The 21,496-nt window shown below is 46.2% G+C and overlaps 1 protein-coding gene across 2 annotated transcripts in view; it reads left to right on the top strand.

Moving 5' to 3' along the window:
* Window positions 1-8,986: 8,986 nt before the first annotated feature.
* PTP4A2 (protein tyrosine phosphatase 4A2) overlaps window positions 8,987-21,496 on the top strand; it is a 30,271-nt gene continuing 17,761 nt past the window's right edge. For both annotated transcript variants that reach the window (XM_078849402.1, XM_073317565.2), the window contains exon 1: window positions 8,987-9,231. The gene's annotated coding sequence lies outside the window, so the exon portion shown is untranslated. The remainder of the gene's footprint in view (window positions 9,232-21,496) is intronic.

Raw genomic sequence — 21,496 nt, 5'->3', positions numbered from 1 at the left:
GCGAACGGGCCCCCACTGCCCCAGTCACTTCACCAGCTCTTTCAATAGCAAGACACAAGACTCTGCCCGTGCACACTGGCTCTGCTGTCCAGAATCAGCCCCTCTGCTCCAAAGATGCTTCCGTCGACCTAGCTACCGCCTCTCGGAGGGCTGGGTTACCTTCCCTGATGGAAAAACCCCTTCCGTCCATAGAGGAATTATCTACACTACGATGCTACAGCGGCATAGCTGCAGTGCCATAGTGGTGCTGCTGTAGCGTAGAAATACCCTCAGACAGCCTGAGCCTGTCTGCCTGTGTATGGCCGTTTTCAAAATAAGGGCCCTGGTTCATTTCTGCCTCTTTCTGTTTCTCTTTCCAGGCTAGATTCTCCTGTCCACTACAAAGTCTAGAGATGGCCGGTGGAGAATTCTTCTGTTCTGGCATAAGTGCATCAGGGGTTTTCTAGGGCTAGGTCAGGGAGGGAGATAGCACAGCAGAGCTCCACGTATGCCTAAATCAGGGATTGGCGACCTTTGGCACGCGGCCCGTCAGAGAAAGCCGCTGGCAGGCCGGGGCAGTTTGTTTACCTGCAGCGTCTGCAGATTCGGCAGATCGCAGCTCCCAATTGCCGCGGTTCACCGTTCTAGGCCAATGGGGGCTGCAGGAAGCGGCGTGGGCCAAGGGATGTGCTGGCCGCTGCTTCCCGCAGCCCCCATTGGCCTGAAACGGCAAACCGCGGCCAGTGGGAGCTTCGATCGGCTGAACCTGCGGACGCTGTTGCGGCCTGCCAGCGGATTTCTCTGATGGGCCATGTGCCAAAGGTTGCTGGTCCCTGGCCTAAATCCTCTACTGGCAAAAGGCCTTGTACCAGGGCTGGGCTGTTTAAGATTAGGGAGCCACAACCAACTTCTGGGCGGTTCCCTCCTCCCCACTACTTGTAAGCTTGAACACAGCTGAGAATCTGCCTCTCCCTCCCCCCCTTCCTTAGATCTTTTCCTTACAAAGCACCACAAATGAGAGATTAGTTTTGCCAAAACTCTTACTCATAAGTGCACATATCTCCAGGTCTGATCCTGCTGCCCATTACCGCAGCGCCGAGTGCAACGTCAGAAATGAAATATAAGGGTCTCAGCACACTTCTAGCAAAATATTTCCCAGAAAATTCCTGTACAATTTAGTGCACTTGGGAACAGCTCATGCTGGTGTGCGTCCACTGACACCAGAGATGCCTTTGGACTAGCGTGTCTGCCTGGAGCTCCATGATCGTGTCTGTATCACATCCCTGACCCCATACATCTCACACATTACCTAGTTTCCAATTAGCTTTCCTTCCCTGCCTCTCTCTCCTCTTCATTGGGATCCTGTTGCTCCCACTACATTTCTTTTATTTTTCTTTTTTTCTGTCCAACTGCCCACTGATGGCTGCCTAACTCGACTTGATCTGAACACTCAGTCTCTTCTGTTAAATTAGCATTCTACTGTTATACCAATAAAATAAAAACCAGCAGGATCTTATTAAAGGGGAAAAGGCAAAATGCCACATTTATTGTGAATACAGAAAGAATCATAGTAAGCAGTTAGTTATAGCTATAACATTCCATTCAATTTCATATTTATTCACACATTCATTCATACACACACAGGTTCTGCAAGGTTGTTATAGTTACCAGCGTTAGAGTTGCTCATGCCAAGCCACTGGCCAGGTGGCCTGGACATGAGGAGGGAGCAGGGCCTTGTCAGATGCTCATCTGATGCTCCTGGAAGTTGGTTTGCAGAATCAGACCCCAAAGTTCTCACTTTCTAGAGTCCATTTTTATAGGAGTTTCTTCCTATGCCAGTCTATGGGAATTGCTTCATCATGCTTTTGCTGAATCAGTCAGCAGATGGCACATTCCTGACGGCTCCATGCTGCCAGATGTTATCTTGTTCTTTGGTTCTCCCATCCTTGAGGCTGTTGGGTGGATCCCAGTCTGCCCTCCGGGGGTCCTCTTCAGCCGATGGACACTGGATTCTTAGGCTGGCACCTCCCTGATCATTCAGTTATTATCCACACCAAGCATCCATCCATATACATCCTCTATCTCTATTTTAATCACAATTGTTAACAAAGCGAGATGAATACAACAAAAGGGCGGGGAGTCTCTGGGTGCTGTTTCTGTTGTTACAGAGTATTGCTTTGAGTCTCTCTCTGTGTGAGTAGTTGTTGTTACAAAGAGTTGCTTTGAGAACAGACTCTGTCTTATGTACTAACACAATTAGCAGCTTGCAAGTTTCACACAGAGAGGGAGAGAAACAGTACCAAAAACCAACCAGACCTCTTAATTAGTAATACCCTGGAATTTAAACTATGGGGAATCAAACTCATTTGTGATTTTAATACAGAACTTCTTTAATATCATCCAACGCTACGTGCTTCTTGAGTAGCCAGAGACAAGAAAAGAATGTCGCTCCGTGGTAACCCGAATCCCTGCTACACATGTTGCAGAAGGGTGGTGCTGTTGGGGGTAGTGTAAATGTGGATGGGGAGGATCAATATAGTTTCACACGTGGCTTGGCAAGAAAATCACAGCTGATGCCGTTGTGCTAGGACAGTACTGAGAGCTGCCGTGTGGGTAGCACACAGTAGTTCCCATTAGCCATTTGCATTTGACCCATTAATTCAAGGACTTCAGAGAAAAGATGCATGTACCTAGTTTAAAGTTTGTCATCATTTTTACAGGTGGGAAGGTTGGCTGGTTAAGGTAGTGCTGGGACTCAGTAGATCTGGCTTCAGTTCCTAGCTCTGCAACAGACTGGGCAAGTCACTTGATCGCCTCAGTTCCCCATCTGTAAAATGTGGATAGCGCTTCCCTTCTCCCACCCTTTGTCTTGTCTTTTGAGTTTGTTCTTTGGGGATGAGATGCTCTCTTATTATATACAGCGCGGAGCACAATAGGGCCCCAATCTTAGTTGGGGCCTCTGTGTTTACAGAAATACACGTGAATAATAGTTAATTGTTGGTTGTTTAACTGGCTGCAGCATCCCTCCATCCCCGAGGCAAAGCTACAGGGTGGATATTCTTTTCCTCTGGGTGGAATTGGGAAGTCGATCAATTCCAGTGCCGAGTGTGTGGTCCTCCCTGCACTTCCTGCCCTCTGCCCCGTTCTACATGGGTGTAATAAGGAAGCAGAGGACTGCCTGGTGGATGTGCTGGCTTCTGGCTTCTGTGCTATCACAATTATCCTCTGAAATTGGGATGACTGTTCTCTACAAGGCTGCCTATGTTGGCTTCAGAGAGAAGGAAGCCTCGAGGGCTTTAGGCACTAGCTATTGCATACTTCACAAATGGATGCGTGCCACAGAGACGCCCATCTGCAGCCTGGGAAGGGGCCCATGTGGAGGGTTTTCGTGCTGGATTGGAGAATAGAGGAACTCTTGTTCCAGCTTTTGTCAGTGTCATTCCTGCTGCAGCTACCTGCATAGCTAAAAAGCAGTGGGGGTTCTAGGGGGCTCCTCTTGAGAGGGGGCCTGGAAGGGGAGTCCTGAGTCTTTCTCTCCTTTGCATCCCTCTCTTAATCTCTTCTGCTAAAAAAAGGAAGTTTGGGTTCAGGGGCTCAGATCAAAAAGATCATCATCGTTCATTATTATTACAGGTTAATATCAGCTTCTACCTCTGTAACCCCTTTGGTCTCAGACTCCCCACCCTGTGTTATTGAATGCTGTGCTCTGCTGCCCTCTGGTGGTGAGTGTGGGGTATTTGAAATAGACCAGCACGTGGAGTGCACTCTGCCCACAATGGGTATGTCTACACTACAATTAAAAACTGGTGCCTGGCCTGTGCCGGCTGACTTGGGATCCTCGGGCTAAGGGACTGTTTAATTGCGGTGTAGATGTTCGGGCTTGGGCTGGAGCCCGGGCTCTAAGGCCCTGTAAGATGGGAGGTGCAGCCCAAGCCTGAACATGGACATGCGATTAAACATCCCCTTAACCCAAGCCCCATGAGCCCGAGTCAGCTGGCCCGGGCCAGTTATGGTGCCTAATTGCAGTGTAAACATACCCAAATAGGCAAAGATGAGACAACAGGAACTTTGGAGAGGAAAAATAATCCAATTTTCAGAATAGAACCAAGCACATCAAAACACCAGCTCATACAGAGCATAAGTCCTCTTCAGAACTTTCCGTGTCTACAGTGCCTTCCGTCCAAGGCCTTCATAGAGTGAAATATAGCCCTGTGCAGGGGCTCAGCACAAGGACTATACACCACTGAATCCCCCAAATTAGGACATACACGGGTCTTAAGTGATGCGGCCCTTCAACACCCTCCCATTATATAAATGTCACACCCAGACAGTATGCCTGCTTGATGTTGTGCCCAGGGCAATAATCCCACATGACACCAGGAAAGGAAAGCATGTGGCACTGTTTTACAGGAGCGTGAGTACTGGGTGTGGGGGAGGGGCGAGGGGGGGAGAATGACCGTTTTGGTTAGTTACAGCCATGCGGCCAGGATTGAAACTCTCATCCAGGTTTCTCTTCCTTGTTCTAGATGGAGTCCAGCCAGAAGTGGAGTCAGAGCTGTAAGAAGGGGCAGGGTCCTGCTGAGCCCAAGCTCTGAGTCATCTGTATCCGGTGTTCCACCCCTTCTACAAGGAAGCAGATCAGTGTGTCATTCATACCTTTCACTTCAGCTTCCCTGGAGCCACCTGGAGCCCAGCCAGATGAATCAGGCTACTCAACCTGTTCTCCCTTTTGTGTGCCTGTTGCTTACCTCTACGCATGCTCTGGGGCCTTCTCCCAATTCCCTTCTCCCTCCCTGCTCTCAGCTTGTCAGGATGAAGCTTGAGAACTATTTCCATTCCCAGAATACAGAATGCATTGTTTTTGTTGGGTATTTGTCTGACATTGGGAACTGACATCATAATAAATCACCAATGGCAGTAAGGTATGTAAATGCCCCAGGTCTGGCTCCACTCATCTCACTGGAGTAGCCTCCTGTGGAAGTCCAATGAGTTACACTAGAATAACGGAGATCAGGATTTGGGGCCTGATCCAAAGCCCAGTGGAGTCAGTTGGAGTCATTGATGTTAGTGGACTTTGGATCAGGCCTCAGTCCCCCGATCTTACCCCATTACTCCAGCCATCTAAGCTTTCTCTTTGAATCAGCGCTTTGGTAAATGCCAAGGGAAGACGTGAGACTGTTTTGCTCTCCCAGAGCTATTGTTTCAGGCTGCCTATAGACTCAAGCTTGGTTACATTTGGGTCATGTCTTCAGGGTTCCCTTTGCAACCGTAAGGGCCAGACACTTTTTTTAAAAATGAAGACTAGGATTCAGGAGCACAATTGTGCATAAGAGGTGGATTTCCATGGCAAACTCCACAGCTGTGGGATACATGAGGGCCAGTGTTATGACCCTTTGTGCCACCCAAAATCATTTATCCCCTCTAATGTATCTCTACAGATATGTTCATGAACTGAGAGAAGCAGCGTGACAAGTCTGTTTGCCCTCTTTTCCAATGCTTGCCACCTCCCCTAATTACTAGCTGGTGACTTCTAGCACAATCAAACTTCTCTGCTCGGTGAACAACACAACCATGCTTTTCTCCAGGGTTTATGGTCATTTGTTTTTCCTTCTTCCTGGGACAAGTTCCTCAGAGCACTGAGCACGATGTTATCTTTGGTTTCTGTCTTGCAGTTGTTTTGTGTTGGCCAACATGCGGTTTCATGTTTTTATCACAACATATGGAACTGACAGTCTCTTCCTGACCTGCCCTACATGTCAGATGCAACTCTGACAGGTACAGATGCCTCTTAGAGCTAATTTAGAGCAGCAGGTAAAGATCAATATGAATCTGATTCAAAACAGGGTAGGCACTGCCTAGCCCGCCTGCCCTATGGAATCTCCTCTGAAATGGGATCTCAGAGAACATTATGTAGGACACCTGCTGTAAGATGGACCAGGAATGAGATAACTTGAATCAATACTGAAGGATGTAGTGTTCTAAACAGTTTAAAGTATTGGCACTAGGCCTTTAAGAATTGACTTAGTACGTAAACTGTCCATCAAGAACATAACTTCCTGTTATCTAGTAAGATCTGCCAAGATCCCTAATCACTGAACAGAATGGAATTAAATACACAACTCCTTGTATTGTAGGAAAGTGTGTGATCTCTGCTGCTTTTCACGAGATGCCAAAGCATGACTCTTAAGTGTGGCCACTTCCTGGGTGGAACGTGGCTGCCAGGTAACATTGCACAGTAGCATCACCCAACAGTTTAGGACAGGAAGTAAGGAAGAGCAGCATCTCCAATTGGAACTGCAAGGAGGATTGAGAGAGGCAGAATGTAATTACCTAAATTGGAATTTGGCCAGGAATTTGGACCCTGTGTTTTCTGAGCCAGAGGTCCTGAACTCTCCTGCAGGCAACCTGCAGTCCTGCGCAGTGAAAGTAAGTGGGTTAGTCGATAACTGTGGAACCATTTAAATTGCCTTGCTCCTGCCTGTGCTATTCGTGTGGGGTAGATAATAAACAAGGACTTTGTTCCCAGCGACTGTCATCCTGATGCCTTACTCCAGCACCACTAAACCAATATACTAAAATGCTTGCCCTTTGCCTGTTGTTCATAAGAGCCCAAATACGTCCCTAGAGCTGCCCATGAAATGCCACCTTGCTGGAGAGGCATAACTGTCTCTGAGCTATGAGGGACAAACAGGGGTGGCGCTCAGTCAGATGAGTTAGTGTGTGATGAATGTGATTTCATTATAGAGGAGAAGGGAGCTAGAGAACCAGAAATCTCTCTGCTGTACTCAGGTTGCAGAGGGTGGGTGGGGATTTCCTGGCCTCACTCAGTGCTTTTCCCAGGGGAGGATAGTCCCTCTCCTCCTACAAAGGCCCTTTCTCCTCTCTAAATAACCATACAACTTCTTACAAGAGCTTGATCTTTCCTGAAAATACCGTCTCCAAAAGAAAAGGAAAGGTTTCCACAGTATGCATCCGATGAAGTGAGCTGTAGCTCACGAAAGCTCATGCTCAAATAAATTGGTTAGTCTCTAAGGTGCCACAAGTACTCCTTTTCTTTTTGCGAATACAGACTAACACGGCTGTTACTCTGAAACGTCTCCAAAAGGGCTTTCTTCCTTGCATATTGCTCAAGTCAAACACTCGCTCCCTGTACCCTGAGTTCTTGTCCTGCTTCTTGTCCTCTCCCAACAGAACAGAATCCTTGGGCTGATGTTCCAGCTCTCTGTCACCACTGCCCACAGTATCATAGACGGACGGTTAGGGTGACCTGCTTCTGGCACCTGAACCTGAAATCATTCCCCTCTCATCCGTGGCCAGTGCCGATGGCAGAGTTTCAACAATGGCTGCTGAGTCATGACATTCTCTTCGCCCTGCTCGGTATCTTCCTTGGCATGGGCCGGGCTTATCATGTCATCCTCAGCTTTTACACTTCACCTGGGAAGGCCCCATTTTCTGCCTGTTAGTTTGTTCTCATGGGCAGGAATGCAGCAGTTCTCATCTGGCGAGTTACCTGCACTTGATGGTAAAGATTTCAAGGTTTGTGGCATCTGAGATGGAGCAATTCTTCCCAAGTGACCCACCTTTTATACTGATAACCCCACCTGCAGGGAATGTCTCACAACTGCATCCTTGGTCAGTGGCAACCTTCAACCTTGGCTACATTTTGGGGGTAAATTCCCACCCATCCTGCATCTTTTATTATTTTATATAGTGCCACAAGTATGCATGGCACTTTACAGGGGAATAGAAAGACAAAGTATCTGTCCCAAGGGACTACAAACTAAGGGATCAGCAGCTGGGGAGGCAGGACATCTGGATGCTATTCTACAGTGCCAATGACTTGATACATGGTCTCGGAGAAGTCACTTCCATCTTCTGTACAATGGGGTTCATATTTACCCGCCTTTGTGAAAAGCTTTGAGGTCTGTGGGTACAAAATGCTATGCAAGTGCGAAGTATTATCACTTGCACAAGAGAAATCTCATTGTGTATGCTGAGGGCTGCAGAATCAAGATTAAAAGATGCTTCCTGGAAATTTGTGATGCAACCAGCATTTACCTCTTGCTTTCTATGGGAAATAACATCTATGCAACACCCAGGACTCTTTGTTCACTGCCCCCGCTCTCAATGTCTGTTTATCATTACTGCAACAAATCCATGGCCAGCTAGGAACTTCCTGGCTGTCACTACAAATTTCCCAGCAAGCTGGTATTGAATTGGGTCCCTCCTGTTTCCAAAGCACAGCAGCCTAGCCCTGGAGTCTGGAGGGGAATCACCATTAGCAGTAGAGGGCTTTTGATACCTAGCTGGGCAGGTGCAGGTCCACCTGGCATACCACAGTCTTCATGGTGACCTGGCCCTGAGAAGCAAAGGGAAAGGAAGTGGTGGGGGGAGGGGCAGTGTGAGGAGCAGAGTAGGGCAAACCAAGATGGGGGGGGGGTCCTATACCAGTGTGGGCCATACCACCACTCGTGTTGGGGTGGAATGGGGCATTCCAATTGTGATTGTGAAGTGGAAGGGGCCATCCTGACACTATCGATAGGGGGGAAGGGCACCTAGGCCAGGCCAATGAGATTGTGGGGGAAATGGGCCATTCCAATACTGATTTTATTTCTGGTGGGGGGGGGTCTGGACCAAACCAGTGCTGACTTGGCGTGGGCGGGGGGGAAGATGAGAGACGGTAATTGGCCGGGAACGGGTTATTCCAGTGCGGGATGGGTTATGCCCAGGCTACCTTTGGGAGGGACTATACCAATGCTGGTTTAAGGGGAGGGTAACCATACCATTGCCAGTTTGGGGGACATGAGCCGTACCAATGCTGATCGGGGGGGTAAGACCGGCCACATCCTGCCGTTTTGGGGGGGAAAGGCCCGTACCAACGCTGATGGGAAGTGACTGAGTAGGTCATCCCAATGCCGGGACTGGGGGGAGGACGGGCCGTACCAATGGCGGCTCTGGGGGGGGTGGACCATACCAATGCTGACGGGGGAGTGCGCGCGGACCAGGCCATCGCGCGGCGCGGCGCGCGGGGGGGTGTCTGGCCGAGGAGGAGCCGTTTCCCGCGGGGGAGCCGGCGGACGAGGCGGGCTCGCTCACGGTCTCCGCGGCGGCTCCAGCCGGCCGGGCTCGTTCGTCATTCCCCACCCCCTCCTCTGGCAGAGCGGCTGCCGCCGTCGCCGCGCCCCCTCCCTGCCCGGTGTGTGGGAGGCGCCGGGCCCGCTCGGACGGACACAGCCGCGCTCAATGCCCAGGGTGAGGAGCCGGGGTCGGGCCGCGGGGAGGGGGAGGCGGGGGGCGCCCCCAGGTGAGGCGGAGCTGGGGGGGGCTGCCCCGGGGGAGGCGGGGGGCGCCCCCAGGTGAGGCGGAGCTGGGGGGGGCTGCCCCGGGGGAGGCGGGGGGCGCCCCCAGGTGAGGCGGAGCTGGGGGGGGCTGCCCCGGGGGAGGCGGGGGGCGCCCCCAGGTGAGGCGGAGCTGGGGGGGGGCTGCCCCGGGGGAGGCGGGGGCGCTCCCAGGTGAGGAGGAGCCGGGGGGGCTGCCCCGGGGGAGGGGGGCTGCCCCGGGGGAGGAGAAGCCGGGGGGGCTGCCCTGGGGGAGGGGGGGTGCCCCGGGGGAGGAGAAGCCGGGGGGGCTGCCCTGGGGGAGGGGGGGTGTCCTAGGGAAGCGGGGGGCGCCCCCAGGTGAGGAGGAGTGGGGGGGCTGCCCCGGGGGAGGGGGGCTGCCCCGGGGGAGGAGAAGCCGGGGGGGGTGTCCTAGGGAAGCGGGGGGCGCCCCCAGGTGAGGAGGAGTGGGGGGGCTGCCCTGAGGGAGGCTGCTCCGGGGGAGGTGGAGCTGGGGGGGGCTGCCCCCAGGTGAGGCGGAGGTGGGTGGGGTGGAAGGGGGGGCTGCCTCGGAGCCTGAGGTATTGGGGGGCTGGTGTGATGAGGTGATGGGGGCTGCCTTGGGCTGAGGATTGGGGAGGTCCTTGGGGCCATGCTTAGCCTCCCGCTGTGGGGTGGAAGGAGCCGGGCCCAGGTGGGGGAGTGGGGGGGGGGGTAAAGGAAGGGCTCTGAGCAGTTGCTGGGGGGGGCTGAGGTGCCTGGGGAGGGCGAGTTGGGGGGATGGGCCGGCGGGAGTAGGATGACGTGGGGGGCAGATGGCACAGGTGTGTCAGTGGGGATGCGCTGAGCCAGTGTGTGCTCGGGGAGGCTGAGGGTTGCACACCCCCCGTGGGCCCTGGAGGGAAGGGGAGGCTGGCTGGGGCAGAGTGGAGGCATGGTGGGGGGCGGGGGGCAGATGTGGGGATTGAGGTGCTGCGAGAAGTGGTTTGTGTCTGAGGTAGGGGGTGGGAGTTGCTGAGTTGTGCTGGTGACTCCTCCCGTGGCTCGTTAGCATGATTAGTCACAAGCTGCATTTTCTCTCCGGGCTTTTTCAGTTGGGGGTGGGAAGAAGGTTGTCTTCTTCCAAAGCTCCTGTGTACATGGAAAGTGAATTGTGAACCCCCTGAATGAACAGCACAGGTTCTGACTCACAACTGCAGTAGTAGTGTTTAAAAAAACAAAACAAAGAAACCCCAACCACGCCGTGACTCAAAGTATAGAAATGTTTGACTTTTATAAGCCCAATTGATGGAAAGAAATTATCCATTTGATAGATTGAGAGCTTGACAAGAGGAAGGAATATAAATACCTGTGAGAATGCTATGCTGAAATGAATGTCTATGAATGTGCATGTCTTTTAATGAGACATGGCTGTAGTTGCAAATCTTCTGTGTGTGTCTAACAGAAATAGAGGGTCAATTTCATAATTCTTAATTACCTCTAATTGTAAGTATCAGTTTTCAATTCAGAAAGTGGAATTTATGTTTTCTGTATCAGAACTGTGAACGTAATCTGTCTCTCAGTTCTTGCCTCTGTACTTTGCCCTGTTGTGGAATGCTGCATTGGTTAACTATTGTGAGGCCTCTGGGAGAGGACTTATTAAAGTACAATTCTGGAGACTCTCTTCTAGAGAGAACCGGTATTGTAGACTGTTCATATAAAGGCATTTTTTTAATTGGGTTAAAATGAGAGAGTCTGTAGATGAGCAGAATGATTCATTAGGTACTATAGTACTATTTAACATCAGATGATTTCTGCAAACTTTAGGGGTGGCACTTTTTGATTGCTTTTGAGGGGGAAGCATGTTGTCAGTTGTAAGCCATGCTAAACTAGTGAATCATCTTTCTTTGTTATCTATAAATGTATTGCCTATGATCAGATTAGTCTGGTACTTTATTCGCTTGTTAAAGAGTTGAAGAAAGTGCAGAATGTCTCCATGTAAATATTACTGTTTGAACACTGAAAATGCAGCACCTTAGGGCTTGGAGATTCAGGGTTAAAGTTCCTTTTTTTACACGTAGGAACATAGGAAGTGCCATGCTAGGTAAGACCAGAGATCTGTCTAGGCAAATACATCAGACAGTAGTCTAAGGGACTTCATAATAGACAATTTAAAATATTGTAACCATAGAGGAATTTTTTTCTTATCCCCATCAGTTAGTGGATGATTTAAGGTCTGAAGCATGACTTTTTATAAATATCCCAACTTTCATCTTTTTTAATATTCAACATCTAAGCCTATTTTTAAGCATACTAAGCTCTGGTGTCAGTATCATATCTTTTGACAATGAGCTCCATAGGATAATTGTGCTGGGTGTTTAAAAAAAAGTTTCCTTTTATCAGTATTAAATTTGTTACTCCCTCAGTTTCATTGGTGTGTCTCTGTGATTTATGAGAGCGTATATCAGTTGGAGTACTGGCTTTTTTGCTCTGATCATTGTTTTGTATACCTCTGTTATTTTCTCTTGTTTCCATCATTTCTACTCTAAACACCCATTCTTTTAGGTCTCACATACAGAAAATCTGGCACTGTCTTGCTCATCTCTTTGAATTTTAACAATTGCCTATTAAAAACTCATTTTTTATTTACTTATAAATTTCAGTGGAGATTGAACATGGCTCAGTAGTATGTGCACCCTGGGCCTTTAACTTTCCACTATACATTGTCAATTTTCCAGTAGAGACATGGTAAACTCATAGGCCTGGTGTATGCTAAAAAGTTAGGTCAACCCAGCTACGTCACTCAGGGATGTGGAAAATCCACACCCCTGAGCGATGTGGTTAAGCTGACCTAACCCATGGGAGTAGACAGGGGAGATGGATTACCTACGCCAACAGGAGATCCCCTCCTATCAGTGTAGATAGTGTCTATGCTGAAGTGCTACAACGGTGTTTCAAGTGTAGACAAACTAAAGTGAGATGAATGTGGTACAAGAAATTGAGTTTTTCTACTCTAACTTTATTTACTGAATAATATCTTTACCCTTTTTTGCTTTAATGCTGTGAAAACACCACTATGTTTGCTTCCGGTTTGATGGGTTAGTATTTCTGATTTGAGTTATTTGTCATTTTGAATCTTTAAAAAAAAATAAAATTGGCTTGTATTAATTTCCTGGTTTTCCACAATATGGCACTTGATGCAAAAAAATTTCACAATTTATTTTGGAATGGGCTGTTAAAATGGAATACAAATCTCACTTTGATATAAGAAGACTATGCAAAATGTCATAAGGTCATTTAAAATTTTTCTTTGCAATTTAAACACAGTTCTATATTTTGAACGTAGGAGCTTTTAAGCTCATCACGCTTCATTAGGTGGGCCCGTTGTTTGTTTTTTGATTATTTTGAAGTTTTCACTTTTAGAAGCCCAGATGGAGTTGCTTGGAAACTGTACTTAAACAATATTCAAATATGGCTCCTCTCTGAGCTGGTTTTAGACATGAGGATTGTTAAAAACATACACAAAATTAAAACAATATTTCCAGTTTCAGAGCTTCTTCGGCGTCTCAGCAAACAGAAACTTCTTTGGCATAAAGCACATACCCAGTAGCTTATCTTTGGAAATCCAAATGGAGTATCAGCTCATTTCCCTCTGTTGAACTGGGCACAGAGATGTTTTCTCTTTTTTGTGTTATAGTGCCTATGCTGTTGGTGTTATTAGTTGTTTGAGCTCACTCAGATTAGGGAAAGACAAGTGTTTTCTCCCATCTTCACTGAAGTTTTGATGAAAGATTAGTGCCAGATTGGAAAAAGAGTTGTCTTGTGAAAAACACCTGACTGCTTTTAGACAAGGAGGACTTGTGGCACCTTAGAGACTAACCAATTTATTTGCGCATAAGCTTTCGTGAGCTGCAGCTCACTGCTTTTATTCTCTCTTGCTAAATTGACTCCTTAGACTGAATATTTGATTTGTCTTTCTTATCAAACAGAAAATTGAGGTAAGCCTGCCTTGTTTTAGGGCAGAGAACAGAGTGAATTGGCTCAAGCAAAAGGAAAGGAATGAGTCATCACCAGAGCTTGTCAGCAAATTGGTAGGGAACTCACAGGGGTGGGTAGTGAGGAACTGTAGAATTTCTTGACTTCTCCCCTCTCCAGGCACATGTCATTACGAACAAGCTTCCTTTAGAGATTACATTTAAGAATTGTTTCCAAGAAACTATAGAACTGGCATTCTGTTCTCTATACAGTCACACAGCATATTTTAGAAAATAATTGTCATTGAATTGAGTTCTTGAAGCTTCAGTGTTGCATGTTGTCCATTGTGTTAAACTTGACTAGATTGGAGAAGTCTTAGAATCCTGATAAAATCTTTTGCTTACAAAGCACCTTTTGAATCCATCAGAACCCTCAAGGCACTTCTGAATGTGCCTGTGTGGTATTAGGGAGACAAGGTAGGTGAGTTTCAGAGTAACAGCCGTGTTAGTCTGTATTCGCAAAAAGAAAAGGAGTACTTGTGGCACCTTAGAGACTAACCAATTTATTTGAGCATAAGCTCACTTCATCGGATGCATCCGATAAGGTAGGTGAGGTAATATTTTTTTATTGGACCAAGTTCTGTTTGTGAGAGAGACAAGCTTTCAAGCCAGACAGAGCTCTTCTTACTGGGACCGACATGGCTACAACGACACTGCATGCAAACTGTGCAGTATTAACATTTCTCACTTCCACCGCACATGAGGTAGAATGTAGCAGTCCTACATAGGAACAGGAAGTGAAGTGTAATGTAGTCAAGTTAAATTACAAGGGAAGTCTAGTTAGGCCACCATATATATGAGAATTGCAATTTTTCTAGGATACAAGTCTTGTAGCACTTTACCCCCCTACCCCCCCCAAATAAAACAAAATTCCATGTCACATATTGCAAGTATGTAGGTGTAAAACACAAGAATTAAGATTTTTATGAGAGGGAAGGAAAGAAAGCAAGTTCAGCAATTCATGACTTAAGTAATCTCATTAAAAGAATATCAAATATGGAATTCAACTAAGAACAAAATGAGTTAACATAAACTGGATTGCAAGGTGCCGTTCTCACAAATACTGAAGGTATCCTTTTAATATAAACTGCAAATTAGCAGGTTTTGCTTTGCATCCTGTGCACTAGGTTATTTTGAAAGGTGATCCAAGTAACCTTTCCTAAAGTATCTGTATCTTGCAATCTGTATCTTGGGAAGCTGCAGCTGTTGCAATCTGTTTAACTGCCTTGATGTAGCAAGGGAAACACGTGTAAATGTAGGTTTTGGATGGGGTGGTGAAGACAGGGAGCACATTATGATTGTTGTTACTTGCTTGTCAGAAGGACTGTTTTGCTGATCTTGTGCAGGGTAAATACAGAAGTACAAGGATTTTGCACAGTCGAATGACTTAATTTAGGTATCAATCCACAGTAAAGTAGGTAATCTCTAAGTATAAAATCAAACTTAAATGCCATTACTAAAATTCACACATTTAACATTGCCTTCTGTTTGTCAAGTCAGGAATCACATTTGACCGTTTTTGGTTCATCTAAAAAAAATAAGTGACTATTGTAGCATTTTTTAAAATAAAACTTTAGAGCAGGTGCGGGCAAACTTTTTGGCCTGAGGGCCGCATTGGGTTTCGGAAATTGTATGGAGGGCCGGTTAGGGGAGTGCTGTGCCTCCCCAAACAGCCAGGCGTGGCCCAGCCCCTGCCCCTTAACTGCCCCTCCCCCCTGCTTCTCACCCCCTGATGCTCCCCCCAGGACTCCTGCCCTATCCACACACCACAGCCTCCCCCACTCCCTGTCCCCTGACTGCCCCCCGCCACCCCATCCAACCCCCCCCTCCTTCCTGACTGCCCCCCGGGACCCCTGCACCCATTCAACCCCCCTGTTCCCCACCCTCTGACCACCCCGATCCCTATCCATACCTCTGACCACCAACCTAAACTCCCCTGCTCTCTATCCAACCCCCCGGCCCCTTACTGCGCTTCCTGGAGCACCGGTGACTGGCGGAGCTATAGCCGTGCCACCCGGCTGGAGCCAGCCACCCACCGCGCAGCACAGAGCACCGGGTGAGGCTGGGCTCTGCAGCTGCGCTGCCTCAGGAGCTCGCAGCCGCGCCACCCAGAGCATTGCACCGGCAGCAGAGTGAGCTGAGGCTGGGTGGAAGGGGGAACAGCAGGGGAGGGGCTGGGGGCTAGCCTCCCAGGCCAGGAGCTCAGGCCGGGCAGCAGGGTCCCACAGGCTGGATGTCGCCCGCGGGCCGTAGTTTGCCCACCTCTGCTTTAGAAGCTAATATAGGGATCTTTTTCCGTCTGTTTGTTTTTCACCATAACTCTTGCAAATTGTACAGTATTTTTGCATGTAATTTAGCTAATAAAGATGGCTTTTTAAGTCATATCAAGTGCTATGAGGCTATTATAAGGGTGTCTAAATAGCAAAAATAATCACGTCAGTGCAAGGCCTACTTGGGTTTGTAACAGACCAGTCACAGCTCACTGCAGTACTGAGGTGTTGGATGCCTTCTTGCCCCAGTCACATAATACTTCATGAAATTATCCATAAGAAGACAACCTAGTTGTAATGTTTTGGTAGCCATTCACTTTCCTTTTCCCTCTTTCTGAAGAACAGAAACTGAGAATCAAAATTACCTCAGAATTGTTCATTTTGTGGCATTCATTGAGGTTGAAGCTAGGTTATATGTTCATTCTGATCAATCATAATGGCCAGTCAGTGCTCCCAGGATTAAGTGCCTGTTGATATCTTGACTGGCAAAGTGAAAGACGTTTACATTTACTGTCTGAATTTAGGGGCTTTTTAATCTGGCCTGATGGATAATAGAGTTTTCCTTAACTCCTTAAAAAAAAGTTACTTCACTGATCTAAATTGTTCCCTTACCTTATGGTATTTAACAGTTTGGACCTTATGGTATTGAACAGTTTGGGGGCAAATGTGCATATAGACAACCAAATAGTCTTTAGATACTTATTTAACTTGGCATACGGTAGAGTTTCTCAAAATATTCAAATATTTAACACGTAGCATTTCACATCTTTAAATAATTCTTCAGACATTAAATACAAATCTTCACATCAGGGGTAATCAACAGACGGCCCATAGTCCAAATCTGGACCGCCAGAGGCTTTTCAGTGGATCGTGGGATGTGACGGAACTTGGGGCTTTAGCACCATGGGGGGGGTGGGGGCGGGTGTGCTTCTGGAGAGACCTGTCACCCACACCGCTCCCCAGATATCCTGACCTGAGGCGAAGGGGGAGAGGAAGGGGGGAAGAAACCTGACCCCCCCCACTTTGTTCCCCTGGGGGGAAGGAGGAAAGGAAGAGTCCTTCCCCCACATGGTTCCCCAGAGATCCCGATCTGGGACAAGGGGGGCGTAGAAGCAGAGAGATTTTCCCGTGCTGTGTCTCTGCAGAGACACTGACGCAGGAGAGGGGAGCAAAGAGACCTGCCCCTCCATGGTTCCCCAGAGACCCTAACTTGATAGATGTGTACATCATACACCCACCTCTTCCTAGAACTATCCATAACCACTTTGTCTCCCTTTGCAGGGCAAACATCTCTAACTCTGCCGCTTTGCACCACTCCTACCTGCAAGCTTTCATCTAAAGGCATGACCTAGAGCAGGAGTAGTCAATAGGCAGCCTGCAGGCCAAATTCTGACCATCAGACGCCTTTGAATGGCCCCTGAAATCTTTTTACTAACTTATTATCGAGTTTTTATGATTTTCTCTGCAGTCTGGACCTTTACTATACCTTGAACAAGAAATCTGGACCTTGACACACTCAAAATTGATTTACCCCTGCTTTCCATCTTCAAATCATTCTTCAGATATTAACTAAATAAACAGTTACTGCCCCCATGGGAGTATTATAGGATTATTAACCCCATTTTACAGATGATGAATTGAGATGCCAAAAATAAGGCCTGGTCTATGCTTAAAAATTAGGTCGATTTAGTTACAGTGCTCAGGTGTGAAAAATCCATCTGTGTAGACAGATCTAGGTTGATGGAAGAATTCTTCTGTTAGCCTAGCTACTGCTGCTTGGAGAGGTGGATTATCTACAGCAATGAGCAAACCCCTTCCGTCGCTGTGGGAAGCGTCTATGCTATGGTGCCGTAACAGCACTGCTACGGTACTGGACCTGTGCTGCTGAAGCGCCTGTAGTGTAGACATGGTCTAAATGACTTGCTGGAGGCCACCCAGTGAGCTGTTGAGGAGCCATTATTAGGACTCTGAGTTTCTGACTCTCAGTCCCACACTTGATTCATGAGAACATACGGTCTCCTTTGTGTACTGTAATAAAGACATCCAACTTTGTGGATGTTTCTCTTATCCTGGGAAAAGAAACTTGGGTAGAGTGTAACTCTTTGATTTGCTGTTGAATGGGAGAATTGTAACCTCAGTGACCATGTGTTGCTGCAACTACAAGTATAGTTGAATAGAGTTGGAGGAGGCTCCTTCCTTTCAGAGAATCGTGTGCTTGAAAAATGTCAGAATGGGTAGTTTTAGAACAATAAAAGAAAATGTTCTCTCCACCAGAGACTGTTGTGTTTCCATAGTGCTGTCAGGATGCTAGGGACTCTCCTCTCATGTATTGCATGATCACTAAACTGCTGAACTGTCCCATCTGTTTAAACAGCTTTATCAGGTCCTCAAGAGTAAGGAAGTTAACTTATTATAATTTTCCTTTTTGATATAACTATTCTTTCTTTAGGCCACTGTCTAAAAAGTGTCAATTGACTCTCAGTATATGCTTAAATGGAATACATTGTTTCTGCCTGAAAGAGGACCACATTGCTTTTGCTCAAGAGTTTACAGGTGCTGAACACATGCATATGCCATGATTTTAGTAATTTTTTTTTACTAAGTACATCAGAGCTGTAGCAGACTGGGAGACATCAAACTAATCTGTTTGCTTTGAATTCTTGAAATGTGTACAAGATAAAGTTGTGACCAGTTCTCATGAATTGACAGGTGCAAGGACTTAACTGTGATGTATTAGATGGAACTCTTCCTTCTAGGGAGAGAATTTATAATGTAATCCTGTAATTATAAAACTGATAAATATTCCAAGGTTCATTCTAGAAATCTGAATTTCATTCACTTAGAATAAAAACTGTGTTAGGGTTGGGTAAGGTGACTAAAAGCATCCTTGTTCTTGCCTGTGGCATCCTAATTAAAAATGTATTTTTTTTGGCTTTGAAAGCAACTCTTTAAGGAAATAATTGCTGTTCTGCAGTTGATTTTTGACTTGGTGTCAGAGAAAGGGTAATTGATTGTATGGGCCATTTTGATGTTTTAGTTCAAGTGTCAGGCTAGTGACTTTAAATTGCAGTTTTGCATTTCTTTTATTTTCCGCCATTGGTTAAGGCTGCTACTTTAAAAAAGAAGTTGCTGTCACATATTTCTGTAGCTTTAAGGGCTCTTATTTTTATGTATCTTTTTTCCCCTTTAGCTTAAAGGTCTATTTTATCTGAAATTATTCATAGTGGATAAGACCATGCTGGTGAGGTTTGCCTTGCTCCCACTAGATAAAGCTGAATTCCTTGTCTAAGGGTGAAAACTTGGTGCTCTTTTCTCCTTTGTACAAAGATTGGTTAATGAAGTTTATTATTCAGAACTTCTTTTCTGTCATTTTTACATGAGGAATGTGTTACTGACTTTTTTTTTTGTGTGTGTGCTGGACAACTTGGCAAAATCTTGGACTTTCATGGTGATATCAGAGGAAGCCCAAAACCTGAGGAGTAACTGTAGGCAGAAATCTGAGTTGGGACAGTCATCACACTCCTCCAAAGATCTTGTTAAAATCCTCCAGGAAAGGAAGCATCAACCTGACTTTTCTCTGCTTAAAAACAAGCAGGAAAAAAGACACTGTAGTGCTCAATGGAGCAGTGAAAGGCATACTTCCTGCTTTTGCTTAGCGTTTCACCCTTGAGTGTGCCCATCTAGTTTGCTTCCAGCAGTGGGGTGGATCTGTGACTATATACTTCATGGCAGAATTAAACTTGTTACGTCTTATTGGTGTAGTATAAAACATCTTTCATGTGACTTTTATGTGGCAGGAGTGGATGGTACATCCCTCATTACTGCAAACTTGGATAAGGTTGACAGTGACTTAAGTTCTTACCATTAAATGTTTGGTTGCCTTTGAAATGAGCTTGTGGTTTCAGACTAGTTCCTACTGGATTATGTCCCATCCCCGGCCTGGCTCCTCACCCCTCTGCATTTCAGTCAGATCTATGCTAGAAACTTTTGCTGGTTTTATCCATGTTGGTTACAGGTGTGAGTTTTTAACAACATTTCTGTACTGACAAAATCCCTAATGCGGATGGAGATTATACTGGCACAAAAGTGCTTTTGCTGGTATTTTATTTTGCCATGGAAACTAACAAGCTCTGCCAGCAAAACCACTCTTTCTGATGCCTGGCACCATAGTAGTTCTGGCTGGGAGGAGCAGCAATTGCAGGGAAATCTGCTCAGCCCTTGCAGCCATGGACTGGAGCATGCATGCTCAGTGCAGTCTTCAGTGAATTTAGGTACCAAACTCTAAAGTCTCTGCTGAGTGTATGAACTGAGAATTTTCATAGTTGTATAACTTGGTGTAATTTTGGCAAATTTTCACCGGGATGGCAAAAAGCATCTTTGTTACATGAAGGCAACCTCCTTGCCAAATGTCAAGACCCTGCTCCAAAGTATGAGGTGCAAGAGCTTCTCATCAAAATGGCTGTACAGTTTTTCTAACATGAACAAAACATATTTTCCCCTAATCTCTTTCTCAGTAATGACTGAATCATTTTATCTTAAACTTCCCTTGTGCCCACCATTCTCCCCCCACCCCCCCAAAAAAACAAACAAACACCAGCCTGAGGCAGGCAGCCAGCATGGAAAATTTCAGCCCGAATAGTTGAAGTTTGGCAAAGTTATAAGCAACTGAAAGCAGGGTCTTAGAAGTATTGAGCACTCTTAATGGTGGCACTACCAGCACAGCCTATAATAATTCCATACTGGGCTGGTTCACTCTGAAAACTTACATTGCCATAGCTACGTCTCTCAGGAAAAATCCACACCCCTGAGAGATGTAGTTAAGCCGGCTAATCCCCGGTGTAGACAGTGCAAGGTCAAAGGAAGAAATCTTCCATCTACCTAGATACTGCCTCTCAATGAAGTGGATTAACTTCAGTGATGGAGAACCCCTCCTGTCACTGTAGTGACTGTCTACACTGAAGCACTCAGGATTTGACTTAAATCATGATTTATATCATGATTTAAATCACTAGTCAGGAAGACTCAATTTAATCATGGTTTTCTACATAAAAATGCATTCTTGTTGGTGGTTATAACCTTAATAAATATTCTTCACAACTCAGAGATAGATGTAGGCTTCATTTTTAGAAGGTACACACTATACATTTTAAAACAGTGATTTATTTTGAAAACTTTTCGATTAGTTTTACAGCTATATCAGAAAATGAATGATTGTTTGGTTATTTCATTTACCAAAGGTAACTAAAGCAGATATTTATGAAGTCACTGGGAGGTGAACTATCTCCAATTCAACAGGTTAATCATTAGTATTTGGAGGATTTTCTTGCCATGCTGTATTAGGAGGAGAACATCACCAGACAGACATTTAAATTGTTTTATTTAACTAAAACAACAACGTTAAGTATTCTGGATTTTTTTCTTCAACAGCAAACATCTAATATTTTAACATGACAAGCATATGTCCCTCGCTTTTCACATTTATCTCCAGACTTCTTCTCCTTGTCCAGAACTATTCCACCCCCAACAATCTTCTATTCATTGAACTTTTTGAAACTTTTCACTTTTAGAGAGGTAAGGGATTGACTCTGTGTACACAAATTTGCAGGGGGACAGTAGGGTTGAGGTCTGTTATTTCTCACCTCTATTTAATTATTTATTTAAAACATTTTTGCTGTTAACAAGCATGTTACCTCTGGAGAGACAAATCCACAGTTTGAGAACCGCAAAATTAAGCATCTCTGATGGCATCTTCTAGATTGTGCACTGAATCCCATTGGGTAGATAGAAAGATTCACCTAAATAATTTCTACAGAAGCCCCTGGAGCTCCATAAGATTGGGTCCCTAATCCATGAACTATTGGAACTCATTTACAAAACTTTTCTTAAACATGACATGAATGTATTGTCTCATACTATA

Source organism: Lepidochelys kempii, chromosome 19 (genome assembly GCF_965140285.1).
Source record: "Lepidochelys kempii isolate rLepKem1 chromosome 19, rLepKem1.hap1, whole genome shotgun sequence".
Classification (NCBI taxonomy): domain Eukaryota; kingdom Metazoa; phylum Chordata; order Testudines; family Cheloniidae; genus Lepidochelys; species Lepidochelys kempii.
This window is presented reverse-complemented; position numbering and strand designations above follow the sequence as displayed.